Raw genomic sequence first — 12,891 nt, 5'->3', positions numbered from 1 at the left:
AAAGTGCAGTGACCATAGGTTAGTGAGGTCTAGGATTTCTCTCAATTTGAAGAGAGAAAGAGTGAAATTAGTCAAGAGGAAACAGGCCAACCCAGACGCAGTAAGGGTGAAAGCAGACCAATTCAGGCTGGTGCTCGTAAACAAATATGCAGCTTTAGAACATGAAGATGAAGATAACATAGAGCAAATGAATGAAACCGTAACTAGGCTGATCTCAGAAGCAGCAATTGAAGTGGGAGGTAAGGCACCAAAGCAACCTGTAGGGAAGCTCTCCCAAGAAACAAAGGACCTAATAAAGAAACGACAAAACATGAAAGTGTCCAACTCAAGAGACCAGATATAAGTCGCTGAACTGTCAAAACTGATCAACAAGAAGAAAGTAAGGGATATTCGAAATTATAACGTGGGGGAAATTGAGGAAGCCGTAAAATATATGGACGCAGCATGAAATCAGTAAGAAGAAAACTAGGCATAGGACAAGGCAAGATGTATGCACTGAAAGATAAGCATGGTAATATCATCAGCAATTTCGATGACATAGTAAAAGCAGCAGAAGAATTCTATACTGACCTGTACAGTAGCCAAAACAGCCAAGCTACTTTCATTCGAAATAGTGATGAACCGGATACAGAAGCTCCTTCTATAACTAGCGATGAAGTTAGAAGGGCCTTGAAAGACATGACCAAGGGAAAAGCGCCTGGAGAAGATGGAATAAGAGTAGATTTAATCAAAGATGGAGGAGATGTCATGCTTGAAAAGCTTGCGGCCCTTTATACGCAATGCCTCACAACTTCAAGTGTACCAGAGAGCTAGAAGAACGCCAACATTGTACTTATCCATAAGAAGGGAGACGTTAAAGAATTGAAGAATTACAGACCCATTAGCTTGCTTTCAGTATTGTATAAAATATTCACCAAGATAATTTCCAATAGAATCAGGACAACACTTGACTTCAGTCAACCAAGAGAACAGGCTGGCTTCAGGAAGGGATATTCTACGATGGACCATATCCATGCCATCAATCAGGTAATCGAGAAATCTGCGGAGTACAATCAACCTCTCTATATGGCTTTCATAGATTATGAAAAGGCATTCGATTCAGTAGAGATACCAGCAGTCATAGAGGCATTGCGTAATCAAGGAGTAGAGGAGGCATACGTGAATATCTTAGCAAATATCTACAAGGATTCCACAGTTACCTTGGTTCTCCACAAGAAAAGTAGAAAGATACCTATCAAGAAAAAGGTCAGGCAAGGAGACACAATCTCTCCAATGCTATTCACTCCATGCTTAGAAGAAGTATTCAAGCTCTTAGACTGGGAAGGATTAGGAGTGAGGATCGATGGCGAATATCTCAGCAACCTTCGGTTTGCAGATGACACTGTCCTATTAAGCAAGAATGGAGATGAATTACAACAAATGATTGAGGACCTTCATCGAGAAAGTGCAAGAATTGGGTTGAAGATGAATATGCAGAAGACAAAGATAATGTTCAATAGCCTGGCAAGGGAACAATAATTCATGATCTCCAGTCAGCCTCTAGAGCCTGTAAAGGAATATGTTTATCTAGGGCAATTACTCACAGGGGACCCTGATCAAGAGAAAGAAATTTACAGAAGAATAAAATTGGGTTGGAGTGCATACGGCAGGCATTGCCAAATCCTGACTGGAAGCTTACCACTGTCGTTGAAAAGAAGAGTGTACAATCATTGCATTCTACCAGTGCTAACATATGGGGCAGAAACTTGGAGGTTAACAAAGAAGCTCGAGAACAAGTTAAGGACCGCACAAAGAGCGATAGAACGAAAAATCGTAGGAGTAACGTTAAGAGACAGGAAGAGAGCGGTGTGGATCAGAGAACAAACGGCGGTAGACGATATTCTAGTTGGCATTAAGTGGAAGAAATGGAGCTGGGCAGGCCATGTAATGCGTAGGATGGATAACCGGTGGACCATTAGGGTTACAGAATGGATATCAAGAGAAGGGAAGCGCAGTCGAGGACGGCAGAAAGTCAGTTGGGATGATGAGGTTAGGAAATTCGCAGGCGCAAGTTGGAATACGCTAGCGCAAGACAGGGGCAATTGGAGATCGCAGGGAGAGGCCTTCGTCCTGCAGTGGACATAGATATAGGCTGATGATGATGATGATGATGGTGATGATGAATTATATGGACTAGAAAGAAGAGACCTTCGGGACGAAGACCTGTAAATATTGTGACTGAGTGAAGCCAAGTTGTTTTTGCAGAACACAGTTTCTGAAATGTCCCCTTTAGTGGACACCATGCATGACATGGTCAAAAACATGTGCGGGACAGCATTAGCCTCCTATTTTCATGTAAAAACACGAAAAAACTTTGTTCATTATAATATCGAGAGAGCTAATAGGATGAAACAGTCTAATGAGTTGTCAGCAGCTCCTGCCACAGCAAAGTGAACGCTACCTGTCAAAGCAAGTTTAGTTAGTGCCGCATGTTCAGTCAATCAGTGTTTATTCTTCACCAAACAAAAAAAATCGGGAAAAAGGGGAGACGGCGAAAAATCTGCGGATACTGCAGCTTGACTAAGCACCGTCCACCCTGTAGGAGCAATGACAGAGTAAATGTACAAGCAAGAAGGGAATAAATAAGTAACAGGGTAAGCACACAAGCAAAAACACAATATTATTATAGAATAGCAGAAAAAATAATATTGGTACATGTAGCATCATATTCGCACATAATAGAGCAAGAGAAGGCAAAATGGCATCTAAGTTCTATGCTTAGTGAAAGCATAATGATATAAAGCAATACAATTTACGTAATGCGCAGTTACAAAAACAAACTAATTACATTGGTGGGGTTTAGTGTTTTGATGTCAATGTCTTGCTGCTCATATGCGTTAAGAGTGCTTGGTAATAAGTGGCTGAGCATTTTTAAATGGTGCGTGAGAACTGCAAGTGTCAGAAATGTGTCAAGCTTCCAGCGATTTGCACTAATGTAGGACTGTAGCATCCTGCATTTGTATATATTGTTCGCCATAACAATTTTATGCTTAACAAAAAGATGTCTGGCGTGTTCAAGGTATGCATATGTTCTCTATTGCCCTAATAGCTCTTTTATGAAGTGTTTTAGCTTATTCAAATTGGTTAATATAGTGTTTCCCTATATTAAAACAGAGTAGTTCAAGTGAGCATGGAAGAGAGCTTCATCAATAAGTCGCTTTATGGTAAGAGGCATAAGACGGCGACAACGATTTAAAGCACCAAACACGCGCCTCAGCTTTACGCTAATCTGATATATTTGCTCATTCCAGACTACATGTTCGTTAAAAATTACTCCAAGCGTCTTAATTGATTTGGTTACTGCAATTTTAACGTTAAGGAAAAATCCGGCGTCGGCAACCGGCGTCGGCGTGCGATGTCGTCGGGTGGCGGAGAAAATCACCCCCAATCATGCAGGCCCTCTGAATATATTTAGGTACATGTATGTGCCACGCCTTCTTATATGGCATGCTTTATATGCGGGTTATATTGCCACACCATTCTATCACTAATGTTGCTCATACCTTGTCTTGCATTCTTGGCAAAGCTATTCCTCGGAATTTTGAGAATGACAATCCACAAACAAATGTCAAGAAACAAAACACCCACAGCGCATGCCTTTTATGTTAAATGTTCTCAGACTGAAATATTATAAGTACAAAAGAAAAACGGAAACCTGAAAACTATGCAATTTTTGTGGCAGGTGACACAAGTCTGTCAGGTGACAGTGGTCCATAGGCACAACAGTGGCTGCTGTTCAAGTGATGATGCTATTCCTAAATCAATGCATCGCTGTTTTGATGATCCAAGTATAATCGCACTATCAAGGAGGGAGCAGTCTACCTGACCTTCCGGAACAGTATTTTTTAGGGGGGGGGGGGGGGTGTTGCGGAGCGTAGCGTAGCAACACCCCAACGACCACCGCTTCGCGTCGGCGCCCGGCAGCGCACCGGGGCACAAACGTGAACAGCGTCGGCGGCCGGACGACTAATCGTCTGCTACAGCTTATAGAGCGACCGCTCTCAGCGCGCGGCGCCGGACCAGCGTCGCGTAAACAAACCTCAAGTTTCGGAAGCCAACGTTGCGCTGGGTGCCGCCATGCTGGCGGAAGTGGGCTGCGGCGAGAGCCAATAGGCGTGCAGCTCCCCCCCCCCCCTTCTGGGCAGTGTTGCCAGGTTTGGCTACACATAGCCAAATTGGGCTACAGGAAAAAAGTTTTGGCGTCGACTTGGACGAGTTGGCTATGTGGCTATATTTTCGCTACTGCAAACCTGCGACTTGACTTTGTTCGCGCTATAAGTGGCGCCCTAATCCACGCTCCAGAGCTGGATCTGATCGGGTAGAAGCAAATCTCGAAGGCTATGTTTTAGCTGGCTGAGCCGGCCACGTGGCTGTGCGTGTGTGCGTGCGCGAAATGACCTTCCCTCCACTTCCCTACCCTCTCTGCGCCGTTGTCTGAGCCGGTGGCTTTGATCGTTGGTGCACTTAAACTTACACCCCGCTCGACCGTTACGCACCCGATCTGCGGGCATCGAGATGAACCTGGGAGTAGTGGGTTTTTCACAGTACACTGTACTAACGTGGCTATGCGCAGGAAGGGACAGCGATAACATAGGGTCGATGCCATCGGGCGTTCATGGCGCCGACATGAAAGAAGGGAAGCACGGGTGGATGACACGCTCCAGTGTGTTCATTGCCATGTCTTGTGGGTGAAGCATCGCGCCGGGCACAGCTTTCGACCTACTCCACGTTTCTAGCGCAAAGCTTTACTGTCATTTTCTTATCCTGCTAGATGAATTTTTGTTCGTGCTTACATTCGAGATTCATTTCGATAGGTTGAACGTAAGATCAGATCCTCCTCAGAGAGGAGAATCCAAACATGGGGAAGTGGGCCAAGTATGCGAGAACGTATAAAAAAGAATGGGAGCAAGACTCTGAGCCAAATGTAGGTTCTGGTGCTTTTACTTCTAGATGGTTTGCCCGTAACGTCACGGACGCAGATACTCATTCTGCTAATATTGAAACATGTTTGCCACGATGACATCAGTGCACCACGTCACATGAACTTTACCCACCGTGTTAGCTTAGCTTGTGAGGTGTCGTGCTGCTGGCTCAAGGACACGGGCGTGATTCCCAGCCATGGCGGCCGCATTTCGATCAAGGCGAAATGCAGGAACACGCGTGTACTTAGATTTAAGTGTACGTTAAAGAACCCGAGGTGTCCAAAATTAATCCGGTTCCCACTGCGTCATTCCTCCCAATCATATCGTGGTTTTGGCACGAACAACCCCAGAAATTATTATAGAGCTTTAGAATAGGGGCCTGAAACGTTTTGGGGCCAAAAAGAAATAGCGTCGAAGCCACTGCGCATGCACAAGACGCAAATTCTGTTAGGGTATTGCGTCGGGTACGCTATTTCATCAGTTTAGCGGGAGCCCCAAAAGCTTTCGTCAACAAACATGGCGGCGCCCATCGAAGCAAGGACTATCTAGCACCAAACTGGGCTCGATGCATGGTAACGCGTGAAGTTCACAAGCTAGGAGAAGTGACTGCGGTTATCGCTTTCTCTCAACTACCATGTGTAATGAAGTTTTATTCATTGCCGCTGATTCCGAATTCAATTGTCGATTTCATGGCTCGTAGGCCTAACACGGGTTGACTTGGCTGGTTCAAGGTACGTAAAGTTGATTACTCAAAACTAGGGAGACCACTAGGTGGCGCCGCACTGTTTAGCTGGCTACCTACCGAGCTCTGTTTTCAACTGCCCCTGGCCCGGTCCAGGGCCTTGCCCGCACCTGTATTTACTCTCCATTTTTTCACGAAGACTTCGGAGACACGTGGACACCATTCGCATCCCGGTCCGACGCCAAGCTGGCCCTCCAGGCCCCTCCAAACACCCGAAGCGGCGCGGCGCCGCGCTAACCCTAAGACGCCGCGCCTGGACCTCTGGAATGCAGCGTCTCACCAAGCCCCTGCAGCCACAACTCACCGATGGCCCGCCGGCCTCCTCTTCTCCCGCCGCCAGCACCGCCATGCCTACTTTGTCAACTCTCAACGCCACTAGCGACGTCAACAGTTCCAGGCCGGCTGCCCTGTCTCAACCCGCTGCGTTCCTCAGCTCCGCGCACGACACCGTGAAAATTCCGGCCACATTCAACGCTGTGAGCGACGCTGAGAACTCCGGGGCGACAGCCGCGTCGCAGCCGGCGTTCGTCGCCGCAATGTCTACCACGACCAAGTTCCACGCAGTAAGCGACGCCAAGAGCTGCGGACCCTCAGCTGTGTCGCAGCCAGGTGCGTTCCCCGTCGCCACCACCGCGGCCGCCGCGTCTGTTCCAACCGCAGTGCCGCCTGATGCAAAGAGCTGCAGCCTGTCATCTACATCGCAGCCGGCCGCGCTTCTTGCTGCCGATTCCACCGGATCTACGACGCCTCCCGTGCTGGCCAATGCAAACTCTATGTCCGCCAATGATACTCCCAATTTTCCTTCGCCCACCGCGTCCCAGGCTGACGACTCGTCGGCAGAGATGGATTTCACGGCGTCCCCAGAAAACAACCATAATACGCCAACCCCGGAAAGCACCTGGAGCACCGTCGGTACCAGCCGTAAACCTGCCTCCACCGCCCGACCCCGCACCGAGCTCATCTCTGTTGGAATCCAACTTCCCCCCGGTACCCTCACTCCCAAGCTGCCTCTATATGACTTGCTCGCCGCAATCATCTCCGCCGCACATCTCTCCTCCAAAACCAGTGCAGAGATCACCCTTCAGGCCAAGCCAGCTCAGAGTCTTGTATTCCTGAAAACGCAATCCCCTCTCACCGCCCACCTCCTTCTCTCTCTCACGCATCTCCAGCTCAACGGTAAGCCAATATCCGTCAAAACTTATGCCCCTAATCCTCCCATCTCATGCCTAGGCGTCATTCATAACGTCGGCAGTCACTTCACTCCTGCTCAGCTCATGCATGACCTTGAATCATTCACGACTGATATTCTCGCTGCTCGTATGATGGGCACCACGGAATCGGTGCTGATAACCTTTGCTGGCACCGTCATCCCCCACTTCGTATATTTTAAACGCGTCGCTTTCCGATGCCGTCCTCATAAGCCTAAACCCCCCACATGCACTCGTTGTCTTGCTCTGGGACACCGTGCCCACCAATGCCCTCAACACAGCGTTCCGGCCAAGTGCCGCCGCTGTGCTGCTCCTCTGCCCGCGGATTCTACCGCTCACGTATGCGCCCAACCCTGGTGCATTCACTGCCAAGTAAACACTCATTCCTCTCTCGATCCCACCTGCCCTTTCCTCCTTGCTAAGCAACGCGAATGTGCTAAAGCCGCGTTTCTCCGTCGCACAGCTCTGCGCCGGGCCACGCAGGCCACCCCTTCCTCCGCCTCCTCCTCCGCTCATCATGAATCCACCGCACCTCCGACCCCATCACCACCAGGATCCTACGCTGCTACAGTGAAAGGGTCCTCGGCATCGGCATCCCTTTCTTCCGCAACTATACCCTCTCCGTCCTTGGTTGAACAGAGCCGCTCCTTCGATCTCCGGCTCACAATGCTGGAGCGCCACCAGCGCGAGCAACAGCGCATCTCCCATGAATTACAACAGCAAATCCACACATTGACACAAACCCTCCAGACAACCACTTCCTCTCTAACATCCCAGCTGACCAAGCTTAATGAGCACATTTCTACGCTCATAACCCCGTCCTCCAATGCCCAGGTCGCCCCATTGGCTGACTTGATCGAAACCACCACCACCGCACACCACAGTCGCTTGGTTCAACTAGAAACTTCGATTATACAGATTCTCACCACCCTCCAAGCGCAATCCAAGCAATTGGAATCCTTCACCTTTATGCTGCACTCCCTGCAGGAGTCTCTCCCCCCAGCCAAAAAGAAGGGACGCGCCCCCACAAACACCTCAACAACTACCCTATCTTAGATGGCGCGTGGAACAGACTTCGAGATTGTGCAGTGGAACTGCCGAAACCTTCGCCATAATAAGACCCCCCTCCATCAGTATCTCCTCACCCGCCCCTCCCTACCCCATTTTCTCCTTCTCCAGGAGACTCGGACGGCCCGCACCGTCCCAGGCTACCGCGCCTACCACGCCACGACGGGGACGCCGCTTGCGTCCGTTTATGTGCGCAACGACGTTCTCGTCGAGCCACTTGACATCCCCTCTAGCCTCCTTAAATATTTAGTTGGTGTGGTCTATTACCAACCGTCGTCCCGCATCTCACTCGCCCTTATATCTTTCTACAATCCCCCTGTCACATGCTCTTTATTCACGGCCCTGGGCAAGTTCCTTCATTCTCTTCCATCCACCACCCATCTCCTCCTTGGGGGCGACTTCAACGCTCCTCACACACTCTGGGGCTACCCCCAGACCCTCAAACCCGGCCGCCTTCTCCATTGTCTTGCCCAGGAACGCCACCTCACTCTTCTTAATAATCCTGGTTCCCCTACTCGAGCGGGCACTTTCTCACAGCGCTCCACGACACCCGACCTTACCTTCTCTCGGGGCGCCCTTTCCTTTCACTGGCAGGTCACAGCCGAAACCCTTCTCAGTGACCACTTTCTCATTCATATTACCACCACTCTTTCCCACATCCCTCGCTGGCACCAAGTCACTCACACTGACTGGCAGGCATTTCTCACTAATCTTCTTTCCGTGTCCTTTGAATCTTACGACGACTGGACGTCGTGCATCTCCGCAGCGGTGTCGGCCAGTAGCCGTCGCGTTCGCTCACGTCACCCGATCCCAGACCCGGATCCCCACTTTCTCCGTTTATGGCGTCGCCGTAAACGTCTCCAACGCTCCTTCCGCTCCCAACCCCAAAATGCCCAACTTTACTCCCGGATTGCTGCTCTGCGGGCCGAGATATTCGCCCACGGAGCATCCCTCGAGTATGCTCGTTGGAGTACGCTCTGCGACGGCCTCGACTCCGCATTGCACTCGCGATCCACATGGTCTCTTTTTAAATCTCTCTTAGGTACTAAGTCTGCCCTTGCTCCCACTTTAGCCAAAGCCCTCACTCAGGGGACTCCCTCCGAGGTCTTTGACAAGCTCGCCTCTCTGTATCTCCCGCCCCCTCTTACACCTTCCTACCCAGCCTACTCGGGCGATCCTAACCCAGACCTGGACCGCCCTTTCACTCTCCGGGAGCTCGAGGCTGCCCTGGCTTCTAATGCTTCTCGCTCCGCTCCCGGTGAGGACGCCATAACATACACCACACTCCGAAACCTTCCTGACCACGCCAAGGAATTCATTCTCCAGACTTTCAATAAGGCCTGGGACAGCGGCTGCCTGCCGAGCTCCTGGACATCCTCCCTCATTTCTATGATTCCAAAGCCGGGCAAACCTCCCTCCCTCTCTAACCTTCGCCCTATCTCCCTGACGTCGTGCGTTGGCAAGACCCTTGAGCGAATGGCTCTGACTCGCCTCTCTGATTTTCTTGAGGTGAGAGAGTTCTTCCCCCATTCTCTTATCGGCTTCCGACGACGCGTCTGTGCACAGGACATGTTCCTGATCCTCCAGCATACCTTCTTCTCGCCCACTCCCAGCCAGATCCACGCTCTTGTGACTGTTGATGTCCGCAAGGCCTTCGACGGTGTGTGCCACGATCACATCCTGTCTCAACTTTCCTCCCTGGGATGCGGCAACCGCTTGTACTCTTATATCCGCTCCTTCCTCTCTAACCGAGTGGCTCGCTTTCGAGTTGACACTCACCTGTCCGACCCCCACGTCCTCACCCGTGGCACTCCTCAAGGTGCTGTTCTCTCTCCTACCCTTTTCAATATTGCTATGACCCCTCTCGCCTCCCAGCTAGCCCAAATTCCTGACCTCCACCACATCTTTTATGCCGACGACATCACTCTCTGGTGCTCGTCTGGCTCTCCCGGCCACGTACAGGACACCCTGCAACGTGGGCTAGATCTCATCGGCTCCTTTCTCACCACAGCTGGCCTGTCACCTGCTCCGGAGAAATCCGAGCTTCTCCTTCTCAACCACTCCGCATATCAGCGCTCCCACAACGCCCTCATCTGCCTCCATCTTTCTGGCTCTCCCATTCCTATCGTCTCCCAATGCAAAGTTCTTGGCTTCCCTTTGCATGCAGCCAAGAATGCGCATGCCCTCCACCACGCTGTAACGACCTGCCACTCAGTAACTCACCTCCTGCGGCGTGTGGTCACTCGGCGCTCAGGCCTCCACGAGGCTCATGCGTGTCGTGTCGCCCATGCGCTCGCCCTCAACAAGTTCCTGTACTTTGTACCTTACGTTTCCTTCACGAACACTCAACTTAACACCCTTGAAACCGCCCTCTTAGGCCTCTACAAGGCAGCTCTCAATCTCCCTATTACTACCTCCACTGCTAAGGTCTTTGCCACAGGCCTCTTCCATCCTCTCCGTTCTCTTCTTTCTCTCCACCGTGACTCCCAGGTTGCCCGGCTTTCCCTTACCCGTCAGGGTCAGTGGTTACTGGCCCAGGCGGGTATATCCCCCATTCCCGTTTCCACATTTACCTCTCCTATATCCACCCCGGCTCCCAACCTTCGTATCCTCCCCCTCCCGTCCAATATGTCTCCCGTCTTGCATGCCGGTCGTCGTCACGCGGCAGCGCAGCACCATGTCCCCCCCTTTACTACCCAAGGAGTAGCCTACACGGATGCCTCTTTCGTGGCTCCTCGAGGTTCCTGCGGCTACGCTATCTACCATCCCCACCTCCCAGCACCTGAAACCCACACCAGCGGGCCGTTCCTACACCCTCCGGATGCACTCTCTCTCGAGGTCCTTGCCATTGCCCATGCCCTACAATCATTTGCATCCCTTCCCTCTCTCCCAGAGTACACAATATACTCCGATTCCCAAGCCGCCATCCACCACATACAGAACCGCACACTACCCCATTCACTCCAACAGGAGGTCGAACGAGCTGTCTCTGCACTGCAGCCTTCCACCGTTTTCCTTCGCTGGGTCCCTGGGCATTCAGGGATTAACGGCAATGAGCTGGCCCATCAGCTCGCCCGTGACGCTTCTAACCGGGCACCGTTGATCCCCTGGCCCAAGCCCTCGGAGGACGGTGGGAGACTCTCCCTGCGCCGCACCATCAAGGAAGTCTACTTCCAGCTCCGTCTCGACAAGCGCCTCTACCCTCCCCCTCATCCATCACTCACTGTGCCGGAGGCTCGCCTTCTGCGGCATATCCAAATGAATGCATTGATTACCCCCTCCCGTCTGTTTCTTTATCGTTATCGAGTCGACCCCAGCTGTCCCAACTGCCCCTCTACATATGCGGACCTAGCTCATTGCCTTTTCCACTGCCCCGCTGCTCAGCAATCGCATTCATATCCTCCCCCTTCCCTTTCCATCACCACCTGGCTCGACTGGCTTGGCGCTGAAGGGGAAGAAGAACAACGTAGACTTGCCGCCCAGGCGGTTGAAATGCTCGGCCTGTAATATTGGGCTGAATAAAGGTCTACTACTACTACTACTCAAAACTAAGCGCAACAAGTTGCTTGCTGCCAATATAATTATTTCTAAATTGTAATTAAACGTGAAATCATGAAAAATCTAAATTACTCTTGTTATCATAAAATGGTATATTTTCTTTTAAAAACTTGAAAGACGCTTAAGCTTCGCCTTTAACAGTAGAACGCGCGTTACCGGGACCCGTTCGCATCACATCGTTCGCATACGGCAAGTAAACTTCATTCACTGCAACACTGAACGCGGGAAAGCCAGCTTACAAAGCTCAAGCTTACACCCATCCTTTTAAAGTCGGCTTCACTTTTAAACTGAAATGGATTGCTGGAAAGGCGCTCTTCCTCAGAGTGCTAGGGGAAAGTGCTAGGGCCTTCACATTAAAATGTGAAGGCCCTAGCACTTCTTTTATTATTTTATTAATTGTTTGCTATTGCCCCGACGCGTGCGGGTCTGGTAGAAGTGTTTGTGTTTCCTCGTAGCAGAATTAGGTTTTCTCGGACCTTCAAATTTCAAAGTTTTTCGTACTTTCATCCGATGACGAATCGGATGCCGAATTTACCATTTTTTCTGACAGATTTAACTGTGAGAAATTCAATTTTTGTTCACCAAAACCTTGCACCACGTTGAGGGCCTACGCGGTCGGTGTGGTTGGATGATTTTCTCCGCCACCCGTGATCCGGTTGCCGACGCCGGATTTTCTGCGACACGGGGCCCTAAATGCCATCGCGTTAATATTTATAACAGCTTTTCATTGACGCCGTAGTGACGCTGCAAACGCAACACGCTATCCGCAAACTCAAAACGCCTATTGTAAAACTCTTCACTCCTCCATGCCCCAACGCTAACACCCGCAAAGCTCTTTGGGGCCCCTATTCTAAAGCTTTATTAGCACATCAACATGGGTTGCTTTTTGAGAGTAGCCGGTTTTCACAGCATAACCACTGTTATCAATTTTTTGTTTACCTTTGCTCTTTGTGCGCCGTCGCAGTTTTTGCCATATCGAGCGAGTTACGTTCGGGACGTGCTGGTCGCCGAAAACGACTGCGCGCTTCTTGCACTGGTGTGCCGTTTTGTGCAGTAATCTTTTAAAGCTTCCATTACACCGATTCAGTCAGCCAGTGGCATCTGTTGTCTGACACTTTATTTTAACGCATGTTCTTGCCGTGCTATAGACCTAAGATGGCGGCCAGGTTGATGTAAATGGACAGTATACATACAGAGCATGTACCAGCTAACCCGGGCCAAGCTAATTAAAAAGACAAAAAACGAGAAAACAGGAGAGGACGATGAGACAAATAACCCGAGACATCATAGCGCGAAATACTTGTTTTAGCTCACAAAAAAAAGAAAGAAACCATGAGCACGTCGCAGATCGCTG

General features: G+C 50.4%; 1 protein-coding gene across 1 annotated transcript in view; it reads left to right on the top strand.

The window, feature by feature from the left end:
• Positions 1-12,891, top strand: part of LOC119455804 (Down syndrome cell adhesion molecule-like protein Dscam2) — a 317,386-nt gene that overhangs the window by 116,758 nt on the left and 187,737 nt on the right. The gene's annotated exons all lie outside the window — the stretch shown is intronic.

Source organism: Dermacentor silvarum, chromosome 6, assembly GCF_013339745.2.
Source record: "Dermacentor silvarum isolate Dsil-2018 chromosome 6, BIME_Dsil_1.4, whole genome shotgun sequence".
Taxonomy (NCBI): domain Eukaryota; kingdom Metazoa; phylum Arthropoda; class Arachnida; order Ixodida; family Ixodidae; genus Dermacentor; species Dermacentor silvarum.
This window is presented reverse-complemented; position numbering and strand designations above follow the sequence as displayed.